Source organism: Melospiza melodia, chromosome 4 (assembly GCF_035770615.1).
Source record: "Melospiza melodia melodia isolate bMelMel2 chromosome 4, bMelMel2.pri, whole genome shotgun sequence".
In the NCBI taxonomy this organism is placed as follows: Eukaryota; Metazoa; Chordata; class Aves; order Passeriformes; family Passerellidae; genus Melospiza; species Melospiza melodia.
Window position 1 is genome coordinate 76,126,261 of NC_086197.1, and position 18,154 is coordinate 76,144,414.

An 18,154-nucleotide genomic window follows, 5' to 3' on the forward strand; every position below is an offset into this window, starting at 1 on the left:
CATTTCATGGTTAAGCTAGCAAAAGGCCCTAAGCATGAGACTCTTGGGAGCTTCTATTACTCCATAAGCTGGGACTCTGCACCCAAGAAAAACCTAACTGCTGGTATGAAGTACAGCAAAGAAGTGTTAGTAATAGGGAGTACACTGTGTGTCAAACTCCAAGTACGGTCTCATGTAGGGCTGCCCTCCAACAGGAACCTCTGATACACCAGTTTCTGTTTTGTGGAAGCTGTCCCTGGTCCTTTAGCAAGTGGGACAGAGCACTGTGTTACAAGGTGCTTGTGAAAAGAAGAAAACTAAGAATTCTTTGTGGACCTCTAAGTGAAAAGGTTACACTAATGAAAATTACCTTGCATCAATGACAAATCCTCCTGCAGCTTCATACAGGTTTTCTGCACAATTTTTAGAATAGCAGTATGAGGAATCAACTCTCAAAATCCTCATCATAACTTACTTCTTTGTTACCAGCAAATAAGCATCAAACACCTTGGAAGAACTACTTTGGTTTTAAAAAGAACAGGCATGGATCCAATTTCCTTATAGTTTAGGCATAAGCTATTCGTCACTTTCCTGCATTGATTCCAAAAAGGAGTCAAAAAATGCTCCATCAGCTGTTCTTGACTTGTGTTAATTTTTAACTGCCTAAACAAAGGATACTTCTATATTGAGCAAATTGGTTTTAGAAAACCTTCAGATTAAAAGCTTACTTATAAACTAAGTTAAAAGCTGATAGCAGCATTCACGTGAAAATGTTAAGAATCCCAATAGTATTTTACACCAGGTAGGGGTTTTTTTGGGAACTGTGTAAGGAAAGAAACAAGATTCAAATGTTCATGTAGAGAAATAACTCTTTTAGGGTTCCCATTAAATCCCACAACCACTTTAATATCTGCAGGCTGCATTAATATTTTGTGTTTTTCCAGTGTTTTATATCAACTAATATAGTTAATGAATAAATCAATTTTCCACATTCCTGAACCATGCCATTGTTCTGGAAAGGATCCCAGAGGCCCAAAACCCACAAACTACTGTCTACTCTTTCAACAGCAAACATTCTACTACCTGAATCAATGAGACATGGAGAAGTATTGTTTAAAAATAATAGTTAAAATAAATGCTAGGAAACTAAATCCATTTAATTTGCATGAACTGAAGCTGTCAGATTCTTTAGAGCTCTGCAAGCAGTCCAAGGCATCTAATACTGTTTGGATGAATAGTTGCTTTATTCCACACCACCATTCAATGTATGGTTCTACTTCATAACTTTTACAACTACTTGAACAACATTAATGGGTGGAAGCAGTTCATCCTTCTGCAGTCTGCTGTTCTAGAAGTGAAGGATTCAATGCCTTCCAAACCTGTGTGGCCTGACAGCTGCTGGAGAAATCTGTCTGAACACACCTGAGCTATCAGAAAGACCTGACAGTTAGCAGTAGGTTATCTAATATATACCTAGAGGGTTTAAATCGTCTTGCAACATTTTTCTCTTTTCTTTGGCTGGAAAACATCCACTCCTGCCAGCCAAAGATCCATTTTCCTTTGAAGTACTTCCTGGGAATTTAATTGCCCAGCAAATTGCCAACAAAACTTCCAAGGCGCAGATCAGCCCTGAGAGACTCCTGGGAAGCAGCCTAAAATTCATCTTTCCACAGTCAGCAGGGAGGGCAGAGCTGCCCTTCAGTCATAAAAATCAATATTTGACTGGATGAAATTTACTGAGCTAAATACAGCCATATACAGGAGGCAGAAGTTCTCACCATTCTCAGTGGAATCTGACATTCCACTGGAACAATACTTTTGAGAACTGGGATATTCAGATAATTAGTGTCTAATTACATTGGCAATACAACTACAGTCTATCCTGTTTGAATATTTGTCTTAGAAATTTAAACTTCTGCAGTTATTCAGCCTCCTTATACAGTTTTTCCATTCTTGGCAGGTCCTCCAAATTGACTGTGTACCACACATTTCAGGTCAGCAAGGTTCACATGATGACACAACGTAAGAAATACGGTGAAGAAGAACATGGAGTTAGCAAAAAAAATTTTTTTGGCAACTGAAACAATTGCAGAGCCTCACATTCAACCCCTCTCAAAATAAGTAATTGTCAATAGTGAAACAAAAATACTCTCTCACAAGACAGAAAATATGGAGGTTAAACCAGAATCATTTATTTTAAAAGAAAATGCCAAATAACTTCAGCAAAAATCCTAACTAAAAGTGCTGACTTAATTTCACAATAAATTATATAGCTCATGCAGTTCTGGAAACTATGTTATCTGTCAGGAAAATGTAAACTGAGGTACCACTGAGATGCAACCATGCCTAGCATAGAATGAATTATATACGAATTATATCATATTAGGGTTTGTTGTTTGGAAACAAGTCCTCTACAAAAAAAAAAGTTCACGCTAAACTACAGGCTGTTAATCATTCATGACACATTTAATTATTAATATTTTACTGAATATTCATTAAATTTTCAATTTAGAAAAATCAAGACTTTTACATACAAGATACTCAGGCCAGTAAATGGTGCTGGAATACATCGTCATGAAGGGTTAACTTTAATGGCATTATTTCAGTTTTCACTAAAAATAACTCTTAAGATTGTAGTGAAGCTAAGTTGTTATTATAAGCTTGGTCTGACCTTCTTGCAGAAGCACACGTGATGCATATTTGGAGTGCACCAACAGTGCTCCCTCTGTTCACAAAAACAAGCCAGGGATACTAGAGGTGCTTCTCCTCTGTCCCTGCTGAGCTTCTGAATTGCAAATAGGCCAAATTCCTCCCCTGAAGAGGCAAAGAGCCTCATGGAAAACTGTCCTGAGGTCAGGCTCCAGCCTCATCCTCCTCTGAAGACAATAGGGGTCACTGAGGAATTAATTCTGGGTGACGAACACACAGCGTTCTGCTGGGAGCAGTGAGGGCCATAAAGAATAAATGCAGCTTCTACCTGGCTGCTCTGGACAATTCTGCAAGTTTCAGAAGTTTGTTTCAGTTTACTCAAAAGAAACTGAGGCTCTGAAATCATAAACAATTCCGATCCCAGAGAAGGGACTGGTATTTTTTCCCAGAGATTGATCAACAAAACATAGTACAGAATTTGAAGACTGCAGCAAAATCATGATTAAAGCCCATTCAGTGGAGCAGTTACTATTATTTTCAGCAGAAAATTACTTTCTATCCATTCTGTGCCTTCCCCTGGTGCTACTGTATGGTTCTGATACAGAACTAACTGACATAGAAATGTATTGGGAAATTAGGAGAAGGGAGAAATTAGTTGCAACACAATACTTGCCTGATTCATTCTATCTAAAGCACAGATCTAGATTTGCTAGCATATTACATTTTTAGAAATAAATCCACACATTCCAGATACAGATTGGTAGTACATGGAGAGGTAACACTGATAACATGAACATCTTGCTGCAGAAATGAACATGTAGTTAAATCAATAACACACAAATTAATTTGCTGTCTTAACACTTTTAGAATATTAATTCCTTGATAGAAATAGTACAAAATTAAAATTAAGATCTACATTCATTGAATACATTATCAGTATTCACATACCTTTAGACAAGATACAGTCCTGCTGCAAAACACTGGAAGAATATTCAGGTAATTAAAGGGTCATTTAGACTCTGCAAAACAACACCAGCCTTCGGCAAATGCTGAAGCCTTCCACATATTAAAATGCACAACATTTTCTGCCTTCATTACATCCATTACATTTTCTGATGCATAAATCTGTCCAGATTATCCCATAATATTATGTATGCTGATTATGTTTTCTAACTCTTCTATAAATTTACGATAAAAACAAAAAACTGTGTCTTTTTTCCTTTATTATAGACAGTAATAAAAAATAGTGATTTAAACTCAACAATTATTTAAAAAACAATTTAACCCTCTCTATATTGAACTGTTACCCTTTGTCCTTTATGTTTTGCTGTAATCCCTTCCAGTGGTCTTTTCCTAAATGATTTTGTAAGCTCATCTTTTGCGTCATACAGTATCTGTGTCTAAATTGTGCCAGATTTATAAACCTTACTGTTTCAATACCTCTCCTCTATTTTCCCCTCCTTGCTTCTTTATAAAACAAAGATACAACCAAGCTATTGAAGCATTAAATAAGCAAGAACTAGATGCAATCTAGAAGTTGTCCTATAATTAAAGCAGAATCAGCTACAGAGAGTACTGTCAACTTGAGAAACTTGCAACTTGCTTTTGGTTCTCTTTCTAACCAGTGACACACTCAGAAAATGTTTGATTGTATATTTAGAAGCATGTAACAGACTTCATAACATTTAAAACGCTTTTAATTGCTGCTGTTAGTGACCCAGAAAGTTTCAAACAAATAAAACTTGGTTTAATGTTTCTTTTATTTTCTTTACCATCCCTCCCCTTTTAACATTATGCTAAAAAAAAAAGTTATAAAATATTTCTTTATGGCATCAGTGGTTGCATGCACAGTTACCACAGGAACAGACTCAAATTTGCAGTGATGTAGGAGTATCACTTTTAACCCACAGAAGTCATCACCCAAAGTTCTTGAGCATGCACCAGTAGCTGAGAAACTCGGGAAACTCACAGCTTAAACACTGTCCTTTTTTAATATATTGAAAAAAACACATAGCAAGACATCTAAATAAAGAACAAGTGCTTAAAGAGGTCCATTTAATCTACATGAAGTGAGAAAAAAGCTGGGCAAAACCTAATGTTTTATATGAACACCAAAATTATCCTAGACACCATACACTTACTACATTTGGGCAGGCTTCAGTAGAACTAGAGTGGCTGTGATCCCTACATGAGTTACAGCTACTTCTGTTAAAACTCTTTTTAGCTGTAAACACATTTATGACACATATCAGTTTAGTAACAATAAATGAAAACCTTGTGAGGTATTTTTTAACATGTATAAATTCCAAAAATCAAAACAGAAGAATTCTTTTGGTAGACCCTACCTTTTTCTAATCTGTTAAAAATGTCTTTGACTTCTAGGGATAATTTCTGAAATTTAAAATGCTTACATTTTGATTCTTGAATACAAACCTCCCTTCATCCTTTCTTTGCTGATGTTAGGAAACTATAGATTACTGAAATATGCTTCTCTTTTCCAGACAATTTCTCCTATCAAGTTTCTTAAATTTAACTAGATGATATGCCAGTCTTGTTAGCATGAGGGTGTTTTCCACAATAAAATTTTATGAGAAATAATGTAAACTTGAAAAATTGTACTTCTGTTATTATAACTCCTCTGACTCCTACCAATAAAAAGCACCCTTTCTTAGTCTATTTTAAACAGCTGTGAGATGCCACGTCAAGCCTTTTCTTCTCTTTATTTTCCACTTCTGTCAGCAGGTATTTTTATTAGGAAGGACAGTGAGGAACATAAACAGTTGCTGTATAAACAGTGTTGACAGTAGCTACCTAGCTGACTTCACACCACTTAAGAGTATTTTCAAACTTGACAATATTTAAATAACTCTCTTCACACTTTTAAGTATACACCAGTGAAAAAGCATTACTTTAGAAATACACATTCAAGTCAGCCAAAGCAAAAGTGAGAATATTGTTTTAAACAAACCTTGCACTGGGGAAACAGTGATTTCCTGGAGCCACCCTGCCAGCAGCACCTGCTGGGACTGAGACACTCTGGGCAGAACAAACCAGCTAATGGCAGGCTCTGAGTGACAGGAGAGCAGCAGATGTTGTTTATATTGACTTTTGCAAGGCTTTTGACATGGTGTCCCATAAATTCCCCATAGACAACCTGATAAAGTACACACTACAGAAGTGGACAGTGGGATATACTGAAATCTGGCTGAACTGCTGGGCACAAAGGGTTGTGATCAGCATGAAGTCTAGCTGGAGAAAAGTCTGCTGGTGTACTCCAGGGATCAGTACTAGGGCCAGTTCCATTTATCTGGCTCATTAATGACCTGGATGATGGGATACAGTGTGCTCTCAGCAAGTTTCCTGATGACACCGACTGGGAGGAACAGCTCACAGACCAGCTGGCTGCTCTCAGAGGGACCTTGAAAAGCTCAGCCATAAACCAGCAGGAATTTTATGATGTCCAACAAAGGGAAATACAAAGTCCTGCACCTAGGGGGAAATAACCCCAAGAAACAGAACAGGAAGAGGGATGATCAGCTGGAAAAGGGCTTTGCAGAAAAACACCTGGGGGTCCTCATGGGCTCCAAGCAAGACCATAAGCCAGCAGGGTACCCTTGCAGCAGGGAAGGCCAAAAGCATCTTGTGCTGCATTAGGAAAAGATGTTGTCAGCAGGTCAGGATCAAGATCATTCTGCTCCACTCAGCACTGCTGAGATGTGCCTGAAGGGCTGTGTCCACTCATGGGCTGCCCAGTAAAAGCAAACATAAACATCCCAGAACGCAGTCCAGGGTAGGACTGCCAAGATGATTAAGGGATTGGAGCATCTGACATGGTGAGCCTGAAAGCACTGAGACTCCAGCCTGGAGAAGGCTGCAAGGAACCTTATCAACATGTATAAATACCTCAGGGGGACAGGGGTAAACAGCACTTCTCAGTGGTGCCCAGCAACAGGGTAAAAGGCAATAAAACAGATGAAATTCCACCTAAACAAAATAAAGCCCTTTTCTACTCTATGGCTGTTCAACAGCTGTCCAAGCAGCAAGCTCCTTTACTTGATCAGGGTGGGTGTTGGACAAGACAACCTCCAGACTCCCTCTCTAACCAGGTATCCTATGGTTCTTTGTGGAAGAGACAAAAGGAAGGCAAACACATCTAAGTATTATAGACCATGGGCTTAATGTCAGTTGTTTTCTATGCACACACCAAGCCTTCAATAAGAAAAAACAGTTGTCTGTGTCTGACTTCATTATATGAAGGCAAGTTGTTTATTTCACTAAGGAAAAGCCTCACTGCGCAAATACAACAAAATAACTTCTTTTTCTCTCCCATTCTTTTTCTGATGCCCAAGTCCACAGGTCAAAACAGTATGAGAACCATCTAACATAGAGATTAAGGCAATGTATTTGTCATTACCAGTCAAATTATTCACCTTATTGTCTACTGAAATGTCCATTTGTATCAGCAAACTTCCATCACTGTAATGAATTTCTGTGTGTCTCCTCCAGCCAGTACTCAAGCAGTAAAGCTAGTTTAACCAAAGCAGGGCAATGGGAAATCATCCTTCTCCTTTGACAAAGCCTTTTCTCTCACATCAAAGTATTGACACTTTTGTTTCACTACTGCAGGAAAAATGAGAGGAACCAAGAGAACGTCACAGAGGAAAGCTAGAACATCTCATTCATGAAGAGCAGGCACCTGTGCACTGACCCAATTAGGCATTCAAACACTTGTCACTTTGGAGCTGGCTGGTTGTCACTCATACAATTAGCCCCAGGGGATGCATTGTATGGTGGCATTCCCTGACAGGAGAACTGGAGCAATGGAGGCAATGAAGGCACAGTGATAGGGTGCCAGGATCCTGGTGAGAGAGAGCAGCCAGTAGCAAAGCCAAAGAACTTCAGAGCTTCCTAAACTTGTTTACCATCCAAAAAGCCTTTCAGAGTCCTCAATGGTCTTTTGGTCTTTTTTTTTTTTTTTTTTTTTTTCAGAGCACTCTAGTTTAAAAACCTTACAGTAACCGTTCTCTTTATCCAATAAAGCATTTAACTCCTGAGTGACTAAGACAAGAACCATTTCAGAAGAGGTAAAAAACAAACAAGCAAAGTACCTTCATTGCAGAGAGACATGCTTCAAATGTTACTTTCAGTAACACTGCCAGGAAGTAATTCAGAAGTCAAAATGCTTCAGTGCCCATCTCCGCCCTTCTCTGTTTTAAACATATTACTGATGCTTTTAGGTGCTCTGTCTGCTTGACCACATAAATGAGGGATAAAATGCTTTACAATCATCCACAACTACATACTGTAAAAGATATAAAAGTCCTGTTCTACTGAACTACATACTGTACCACATTCGAGATCAGATTTTTAGTTTACAGAAAATCAGACACTCAACCACAGAGGACTATTCAGCAGCTACTACTCACTTCAAGTAAAGCTATCTATCATCTTAGGCTGAGAGAGCAGGGAAGAGTTCAAGGGGGACTGGGAAAAAGGTGTTACAACCTAAACCATTTGAGCAAAGATTTCAGAATGTTCCCATCACTGAATCTGTGATCTATGCTAGAAGAAAAAACTTCCAATTCTTTTGGTACAATATTTCATGGTCATTCTAAGTCTATTTTTTCCTGACTCACTGTTTCACTACTTGACTTGCCCTGACACCAGTAAAGAACATCAGAGATGATTAAGGCTACCTGCAATTATGTGAAACTATGAAATATTTTTAGCTGCTTTTCTAGTTAACATATTTTGATATGCCCTTCAGCTGAAATCTGATATGAAATGAAAAAAAAAAAAAACAAACCTAACATAAATCACAGACTGTTAATTCAGACAAACATGAAAATGCAGGTAAATGCATAACATGTTATATGACTGTCCTGGAAACCTAAGAGATAGAAAATCAATGCCAGTAGTTTAGGGCTTTTCCCCCACTTAGCATGGGAAAATACAATTTAGAGGGAAAAATTATCTTACCTTTGTATAAATAACTTCTGAGAAAGTTGGTCTCTCTTTACTTTTCCTTCTTATCTCTTTATTTTACTGCCTTGCCTGAAAAAAATAACACACAACATGAAATATTTATAGAGGTAAATAATTACATTCACTCTTAAATCACAACAAATACTTCATATGTGTCTTTATAAAGCTGCAATACTAAATTCAGTTAAGTCAAATGGAATTGTATTTTAGTAACAGCTAATTAATATATGTTGGGCCAAAGAAAAAACAAGAAGCAGTAGAAAGAAAAGCAGCTCCCTAGGTTTCAAAGTTTTGTTTTGTATTTAACTCTCCAAAACAGCCACTTAGATCAAACTAGAGCAACCATGGTTTATCCAGGTTCTCTGCACCATTGGTAAAAACCAGTCAGTGCTCCACAAAGCTTGGGCAAGATGATTAGGAAGCTCAACTGCTTCTTTCCAGTGTTCAGTAACCCACACACCCAGTAAGGCACACTGGGTGCCTCAGGAGTAAACACTTCAGTGCTCTTTGTGCTTTGGGTGCCCAGAATTCTGAAGACATGCACTGGAAGAGGGGGATGCAAAATGGAAATGTTTAGTCACAAACAGCACTTGCCCAGAAAGAGAGGGCTGGGAAGAGAAATTTTTAATTTATCTTAACTCCTACTTTCTAGGAGAACATCCTAAATTCCAGTGGATGGATGGAACTCACATCCCCTGCTCCCCTCCTCCCCCAATTTAAAAGCACAAAACAAAGAAAGAGAAGACAGCAGGAGAGGCTTGTTTTGAATTCAGCTGCTACCTTCTTCATTTATTGACAAGAACTTTGCAGTCAGTTCCTCTTATCTGTCACTTTTTGTTACTTTAACCTATCTTAAACACATTTAATGTTTTGTTGAAAACAAGTTGCCTATCTTTCCATAGTAGTGCACATGAGGAGTCAAACTTTCAAGTAAGCAAGGTTCAAGAAGGACCAGGAATTTTAAAAGTGAGCTTCAAAAACTTTCTGAGGAGTCCCCTTATCATCTTTTAGCTTGCCAAAATATGCTGTCCTTATTTCAGTGAACTGGTGATGAACTGCAGCAAACAGCAACAAATTAGCATCACTGCAGCACCTGTTATTTTGTGTTCTGCACATAAAAGCATATACATTTTATTTTCAGAAAGTAATTAAAGTTTTTTGTTTAGTCTTAACTGCAGATTGGTGCTGTTTTGTAAAGCAAACCAGAAGATTGCAACATCTCAGCTTACAATGCTGACACAGGAATATCAGTTTAGTTTCTCATCAAATTCATAATTCGGTCATACAATTTCTTTCCATATACTTTTAAAAGCCTGTTTATTGTTAGATTGGCCTGCCAGTTGGTCAAACCTTAACTGTTGACTAGAACTCCCTTGTAGCTATTTCTTTCAGCAACAACAAAACACTTCTCATAAATTGCTTTTTATCATGCTCTTCCAAAACAACTTGTTGCTCTCACATAATAAAACCTTGGAAACAATACATTATCTTTGTAACATCAGGAGTTTTGGCATACATACATAATTTATTTCACTGGGCTGGAATTCTCTTAGGAGATTCCCTTCATTGCCCTAATCTTTATTCAGGCACTCAAATCACTTCCAACCCCCTGCCTCTATACTCAGCTGGAAAAGCTGCCTGCAAACCAGCAGGACTTGGATGAGCCAAAGCCAGCAGAGAACTTGTGTGCAGCTCCAAACTGACCACAGCACAGCCTGACAGTGATCACAGAGCTCCCATGACACCAAGGTACCAGCTACACCCACCCTGCCATTCATGCTGCCTCCTGGCTGGCTCCAGTCCCCAACAAACTGTCTCCAAGACAAAAACTGAGCGTGCTTTAGGGAACCTTCCAGCCTGGAGAATCCTTCCAAACAACAGCATGGGTAAGGCTGCCTTAAGTTTTGATTCTCCACTCCTGAGAGCCCTGCAATTCTCTCCTGCCAGGCACTGCATCCTCATTTGCAGCCTCTGCCTGCCTCCATGGGACCCGCTAGAGCAGACACCAGGATTTAGTGTTAGCCTGTAACACCATGGCTTTGGTGGGCTGCAACACAGCTCCCACCATCTCAGGTGCTCCAAACTAAAAGACACCAGCTGCTTATCAGGGCTGCAGGAACACCACAGCACCCAGACCACACTCAGATTATGGCCAGCCTTCCTTTTTAAGAGACTAATTTTCTAAAGCATTAAAATGCAGATGTAGCCCAGCCCTTGCCAACCAGCCTACCTCAATGACAGGTTTTTGTCCCTGTCCTCTTGTTTTTGCCATTTAAGAACATCTGTAGCCTCAAGGGCATTGTTTAAAAGTTAGGCATGTTCTGAAACCCAGGGATGACTTGCATAAGATCTCATATACAGCAGAAAACCATAGCTCTGTTGACACCATGGGTAATCTTTTCAAGACTTCTAAGATTCACTAATAGAAGGGGAAAAAATGAGTAGGAAACAAAAATCAAGGAGGAGGGCAAAAATGATGGTTCTAAAACAAGTCCATAGATCAGATGAAACATGTATTAAAATTTATGAGATATATTTGGGGTCTCATAAGTTGCTTCATCACTAGCATATTGTGGAAATGTAAAGCACACTTTTAAGTTTTCTGCACCTGACATTATGCTTACTGCATACTTATTTGTTCAGATATTAATGAAATAACTATAACTTAGCATTGTTGCTTTTCTTGTAAAAGTGTTGATAGACTGCATGGAAGCTGAATTTAGAAAAAGAAATAATACACAGATACCAATAGGCAACTATGCAAAAAAGTTCACATGTGAGAAATTCAAAATAAAAAAACCCCAATTTTTTATTATATAATCTGATTGACTAAATGGTTTTACATAAAATGTACTCAAAACTATCTTTTAACATGTCAAGACACTTTAATATTTTTAATGCAACCTTAGCTGCATAGTGTCTCACTACTGCTTTTTTCTCATAAAATTAATAACATATCTATATACACATATATTTAATTCAATTTCTGTTTGCTCTACAAAACCGTGCAAAGTCCTTTAATATAAGATATTTGCTTTGTGATATTTAATGTGTTTAAGCACAGTTCTATGCAATCCAGTACTGCAGAGCTCCATTGTTCAGCCTTGTGTAATTTCTTCTTTCAGAGCTAAGGATTAATGAGGAGTTCTCAGAAAGGAGAAACCACCCTGGCTGGTTGATGAGGGCAGTGATCCATCTTGCTGTCATCTATTTTATTTCTGGGTGTGCCCAACCCCAGATGTTTCTGCCAAAGTAAAAATGGAAAAAAAGACACTTGAAATACTACAAAGGTAGATTTCTGGTTTTTTTCATTTCTGATACACACACCCTCATGAAGACACTTCCCAGAGTGGGTAGTCCAGCCTAGATTATATTAGCATCCGTAAGGACAATGCCCAAATTTTACTCATATTATACTAGTCAAAACAGAACAGATTTAATCTGATTTTTAATATGTTGCAAAGCCACGCCCTTCCTCCATGGATACAAATGATAACCTCATTCTGTCAATTCCTAGACTATTAATCAAAGTTGAATGTTTCAGTAAGTTACATAGCATAGGTTTGTTCTCCAGTTCAAAGTCATAACCTGAATTTTTTCATGATACTTCATTCCAATAAATCAAACTAACTAACACTAAGGTACATCAACCTCAACTATTTGGGTGAGTGGGAAGTACCAGGGTAGAGAAAGGAACTCGGCCATTACCTTGTGCATGTAGCTACACAGCTGTCATGGTCCTCTTCCTTTTATTTTGGTGGGTTACTTTTCCTTTTCTTCCTTTTAGTAAGAGGTAAGAATTTTTACCATGCTATCCTCCATGTTGCAAGCTTGACAAAACTCTGGTGCTGAGCCCTGCTGCTGCTGGCCTGTGGGCAGGGCACGCACAAGAGGGGCCCTTTCCAGCCGCCCGGCGCTTTGTCCTCGGCCCCCCGAGCTCCTGTGTCATCAGCACAGCCTTTGTGGCCATACAATAGGGGTTAAACATTTCCCTGTATTTACAGAAAAGCACAGCTAAATCTGCTTAGCCGCATGAACCTTTTAATAAAATTACACTCACACTATTAGAGCATTTTTCCATTTGTTTTGGTTTTTATAATTTTTAGATTCTCTTAAAAAACCAAAGGAACATATTATATAGGGGTTTTTTACGTTTTTCGCATGTAGTGCACAGAAAATGCAATCAACATTAAGATTTTTCCCCAGATCTTACATCCACAATCTCCTTCCAAGCAGCTACCTGTGACTTGCCTATTTACCCAGAGATACAGTTTAATTTCTCCCTTACATTTATTGTCCTTGACGCCTTGCCACTGGGACAATCCCCCATCTCCAACAGGGTGTCTAAGAGACAGATCACTGCAAAAACTACAATCTGTACTCCGTGGTGAAATTCCAGTGTAAGAATGTAAAAATGTACTGAGAAATAAAGCAAAACATTTTAAAGAGTCAAATGTGCTTGCCCACATTCCTACAGACACTGATCTCATACGCCACATGAGCCTCTGGACCACCCTTCCTTTTCAAGGAACTACCTGGAAGTAACACTGGTATAGAAAACTAACATTTTTTTCAACTCCTAAAGAAAGTTTTTAAACAGTTTCTTTCTAGTTTGTTCTGTTACAAATCCAGTTTTTTCCCTTTGCTTTTTTTTTGGTTTTTTGTTCTTTTCTTTTTTTTTTTTTTTTTGTTGGTTGGTTTGGTGTTTTTTCGCTTGTTTGATTGATTGATTTTCTTGTTTTGGTTAGGTTTTGTTTGTCTTTTTTCTTTTTTGTTTGTTTGGGTTTTAAGTCCAGTTAAAACATTTCTGACTTTAAGGGTTTTGCATCTTTTTATAGCTAGCAGGATGAATTCTGTCAGTCTCTATTAGCACCAAAACCAGTTCAGAACAATAACTCCATCCGGTCCTTTTGAAATCTATTCCAGTTTTAAGGCCTCTTAGAACAATATTTTTCCTCACAAAAGCATGAGCTGGAATTAAGAATCTACTTTAAAGCAGATTGCCAGTGAGGTTCAATAATGACTGCATCCACCTGAACTCTTAAACTTGACAAAATAGAACCAGAGTACGCTAATTTGAGCTCTGACTTCACACATATGTCTTGATTCTAGAGCTGCTAACACTCAGTTGAGAAGGATAAAAAAATCAGAGGTTAATTACCATTACAGGTCATTAATTTTTTTTTTTTTACATGGAACTTTATCATCAAATAGTTCAGTGTTGGTTAGGCAAAGCCTCTGCCATTCAGCTACTATTCTTTAACTGCACATTTACAGCTGTACATTCAAACAACAACAGCAGGCAAGAAACTGTACATAAGAAGCTACTTACCATGCCACAAGCATGGCACAGTATTCATCTATTTTTGCTTAGTAACATTTAATTCTTGGAAAAGCTCAATTCTCAAAATAGTTATTTTCATGGTTTCAACCATTCCTTCCAAAATAAAGTCCCAGAAGAAAACTATTTGGGTAAGGCAGTAGCTTTAACTATTTGCTCTCCTCTGCCTTTGACAGCATATTATATCAAGAAATCAGCTCATATATAACGGGTTGACAGAGTTTTTGTGTTTAACTGTGTTTAAGCAGGAATTGTCCTCTGAATTTTAGAACTGAATGATGGAAGGGCAGGGCTTATTTTGTCATCTGATTGACCAAGCCTAATCAGAATTATTTCTGCACACTGCTTCACTACAGCTGCAGATCCATTAAACACTAAATGCTCCAGAGGCCCAGTCCCCTTCAGCTTCCCACTGCGACTCCCATCTTTCAGACAGTAGCTACTCTGTGGGCTACTCACAACATTCAAGAAATGGAGGTGTTATATTTAATGAACAGCTCAAAACCCATAGCAAAATCTGTCACTTGAATGCCAGGACAGCAGCTATCATAATAAAACAGGCTCTTTGTGGTGGAGACTAAAAAAGAAGCCTTTGATATGGGTCCCTTACTTTCCAATACATTTCTATTAGGAGAAGGTTTTCAGTCACAATAGCTTTTTTTCTTCAACAGAAATAACCATGTCTGCCTCTGGAAATGTTCACTGAGATAGGCACTTTTTATTGTAATCATAATATTACCCTTTAAAATCTTAGTGCCATTTCAGCCTCAGGAAGCTTTAAACTAACATAACCACTAGCAATGACTGAGTGCACATTTTGCTTATTAAGAAAACCATTTTTTGGCCTCTTGAACTTTTTAAGCAGAAAAAAACTCAGATATGCACATACAGCACACAATTCCTTACTTTGAGATCTGCTTGTTAGAAAATATAAAAATAAGATTCTGGGAAATATCTAGGAACTGTCGATACATCTAAGAAATTTTGCACAGATTTTTGGCTTTCCTTTCCAAATGTCCTCAACTCTTTCCAGACATATGATAATACTCAGGAAAAGACACGTATCACTTATGCTGAGGTCAAAGTCATATTCCCATCAAAATTTAGTTGGGCAATACTCATTTGAGACCTTCTGAAGAGCTAACCTCATGGTGCTGCTCAACCCCTCAACCCCAGGGACAGGCTTTGGACTCTGGGAGGTTGGACTGGGCAAACACATATGGGATCTGTAACTCTAAAATGCAGCATAGCTCACAATTACCCAGGAATGGGGCAAAGGAAGACCCAAAATAAAAGCTGCTCCTGCAGTTTGGTTAGGGCAATGAAGAAGATCAGAGGCTCACAATCATACCATGATAATAAAATGGGCTGCTTCTTTTACCTGTTACTTTGCACACTGAATGTTTTTTAAGCTTCTGCATGCCTAACTGCATGCCTAATTACAACTGAATTCATGTCAATAGTATAATTTTTAGAGTTCAGACTTCAGTATTGAAATGTACACCGTTTATGTTCACATGACAAATGGTAAGATGGTATTTCAATTTGATGATTGCACCAGGACCAGGATTAGGCATCCTGGATCATACTACTATTACTACTAATATTGTTTGTTTGAAAATCAAGAGGCAAAACATTAAGACTTAAAGAAATGCATAGTCTTGCTTTGTTCCTTGTACATGTTTTGATAGATTCATTTTCTCTTTGCCATGCTTTGCATACACAAACTTGATTTTTTTTTTAATTTTCCTTTACTTTACCAGCAAAGCTTTCAGCAATCATAATTTTGTGCACAAAAATTTTGAGTTTCTTTATGAAAGACACCTTTATGATTGTGGAGTCTGAAACTACTTTAAAATGAAGATGACATTCAAAAAGACAGTTTCACAGGGATAACAAGATATGCAAGGTGATTATTCACTGTCACCTGCGTATCCTTATCCCAAAAATTCAACCTAAAGTACTTGGGCTGGGAGGTGAATTTTAAGGAGTATCTAATAAGTCTAAGATATTACAAAGCAAAAATTGTGAAGAGCAGGATCCTCTAAGGATTATAGAATTTATTTATTTACTTGAAAACTTCATCATAACCACTTCTACTGGTTTTAAGTTGTTACCACTGGAATTTCATGGACATACTTGAATTAAATCCCTTGCTGTTTCAGCAATAATTTATTCCTTTTGCTTTTTTTTCTCCTACAAACAACAGGAGGCTCTATACAAGAACACAGCCAGTTACTTCTTACCAGTCACCAACACACTATGGTAGGGAAATCAGGTTAAGTAATTTTTAACTAGATCTGAGTAATTATTCTTTGTTCCAAAATAATTGTAGCCTATATGTCCCAATCACAATTTTTAGACTTTTGTATCCTTTCTACATTTTCCTGAAGTTCATGGTATCAGCCAAAGCAGACTATCTGCCAGCTACAGAAAATCCCTTCTCACACACTCTGGGGATGCAGACTCATGCAGGTTCCATTTCTCTTAATCCTTTACAGGCAGAGCCTTTGTTCACACACGTAAGGCACATAAGCTGTTTATCACACAGAGAAGTTGCCAAGGAGTGTGAGATTTCCCTGAAGTGATTCCAGCACAGCTGACTGAGAAGAGTCCTCTTCAAATAACTCAAGGTTCATTCACCTTATTGTTTTATCAGTACATCCTGTTAAGTATTGTACATGAACTTTCTTTATGTTTTCACGTTACTTTTTAATGAGGAAGCACCATAATGAGATTCACAGCATTAACTTTAATTATACCAAGATTTTCTCTAGTACTGTTCTCCATCCCTTTTCATAGTGGAACAAATGCTTTGCCCTTCCTCTTTGGGCACAATGAGCGCCCTTGACTACTGGATGCCTAAAGCCATGTAAATATAAAGAAACACAGTGTAAGTGTAGACAAATGTGCACTTCTCAACCTCAGGATGAGGAGATTTATCAGCAGCTAGAAAAGCAATTGCAGCTTCAGGAACAAAACAGATCTGCTGGTGCTACAGTGCCTGTAGCTAACTGAAAGTTACTGAAACTAAAGACATCAAGTGCATAGCCAAAATGAATTTGCATCAACTTCACATTAAAAAAAAAAAAAAACACCACAGAATCAAGCCTGTGAAAGAAAGAGCAGAGGATAAAAGGAAGAAGATGACAGCTATGAAGTTATAATCTTGATTCTGTTAAAAAAAACCAAACCAACCAAAAAGGAACACAAAACAAAAAGCACCATTCAAATAGAACCATTCAAACAGGCCAACAAAAAATCCCAACTAGACAGAATCAAGAGTCTGTCTGTTCTCAAGGAAAGGAAAAAAAAAAATCAATGAAATTGAGTCTTCTTTGGATGTAGAAATCTTTTGGGGAGGCTGCAGGGGTCCAAGATTTTTCTCTTTCTTGGTAAGGCACAGGTTGTTTGAACTTCTGCATGTGCTACATGTGCTATACCTGAGCCTGCATGACCCAAAGAGAATCTGGCTGGAATGGAGGCCACGTTCAGCTGCTGACGTTCCTCTGTCCACCCTCATCTATAATCACACATAGAAACACCAAAATTAGCAGTGCCTTAAACTTTACTTGAATGCTCTCTAGCTATCTACCTTTCTTTCTCTGCATCATTTTGATAACATTTAGAAGCTGTCTGCTTTAATGGTGTCAATAACTTGACTGACATCTTGAAACTAAGTTTAGCCACCTGAAACTCCTTCGGGACTGTACACACACACAGCGTGCCAAGCATACAAAGGAACTGGGCTCCCCAAAGCACTGGCACAGACAGCTGTAATTTGCTTTTAAATAGGAGCAAGAGGAACGTGATGTGTGGCAGTGCTTTCTCCTTTACACTGAGCAGCACTGGCTGTGGCTCACCCAGTCTTCAGCACCAGGCTTCAGTGGCACAGCTTGTTTAGAGACAGGGAAGACAATCTCTCCCCTTGCAGATAATATCTGAGGAACATATTGAAGTAAAAAAAAAAATAAAATATTCTTTTCTACCCCTTTGTCCTTGCTATCCAAAGATCCTAAAACACGATGAATAGGGATTTTCTTCAGAGACAAACCATGAGGGCTTGCATCTACTTAGCAAAAAAAAGTACATTTGATCTCCAATCTCTCTTCCAGAAAGCATTGCAGTCAATGCTGTTTGTTGAAAAAAGGCACAAATCTGTAATAATTCTTCCAGTAAATTCCAACTACAAGATCTTCA

The 18,154-nt window shown here is 38.1% G+C and overlaps 1 protein-coding gene across 20 annotated transcripts in view; it reads right to left on the reverse strand.

Annotated features, from left to right (window-relative positions):
* Nucleotides 1-18,154, reverse strand: part of NRCAM (neuronal cell adhesion molecule) — a 145,373-nt gene that overhangs the window by 91,705 nt on the left and 35,514 nt on the right. For all 20 annotated transcript variants that reach the window (XR_010027615.1, XM_063155228.1, XM_063155226.1 and 17 more), the window contains exon 2: nucleotides 8,608-8,682. The gene's annotated coding sequence lies outside the window, so the exon portion shown is untranslated. The remainder of the gene's footprint in view (nucleotides 1-8,607; nucleotides 8,683-18,154) is intronic.